This window comes from Lupinus angustifolius, chromosome LG03, assembly GCF_001865875.1.
Source record: "Lupinus angustifolius cultivar Tanjil chromosome LG03, LupAngTanjil_v1.0, whole genome shotgun sequence".
Taxonomy (NCBI): Eukaryota; Viridiplantae; Streptophyta; class Magnoliopsida; order Fabales; family Fabaceae; genus Lupinus; species Lupinus angustifolius.
In genome coordinates, this window is record NC_032011.1 from 27,948,086 (window position 1) to 27,948,368 (window position 283).

Below are 283 nucleotides of genomic sequence, written 5' to 3' on the forward strand. Positions count from 1 at the left end.
ATCCTATCCTCATCATCTTCCTCATCCTCATCCTCATCCTATCTTCATCACGATCCTCATCCTATTCCACATCCTCCACCTCATCCTCATCCTATCCTAATCCTCATCCTAATCCTCTTCCTCATCCTATTCTCGTACTCATCCTCATCCTCATCCTATCCTCGTCCTCATCCTAAGCACGTTATCATCCTCATCCTATCCATGTCCTCATCCTCCTCCTCTTCCTCATCCTATCCTCGTCCTCGTCCTCATCCTATCCTCATCATCATCCTCATCCCCATCC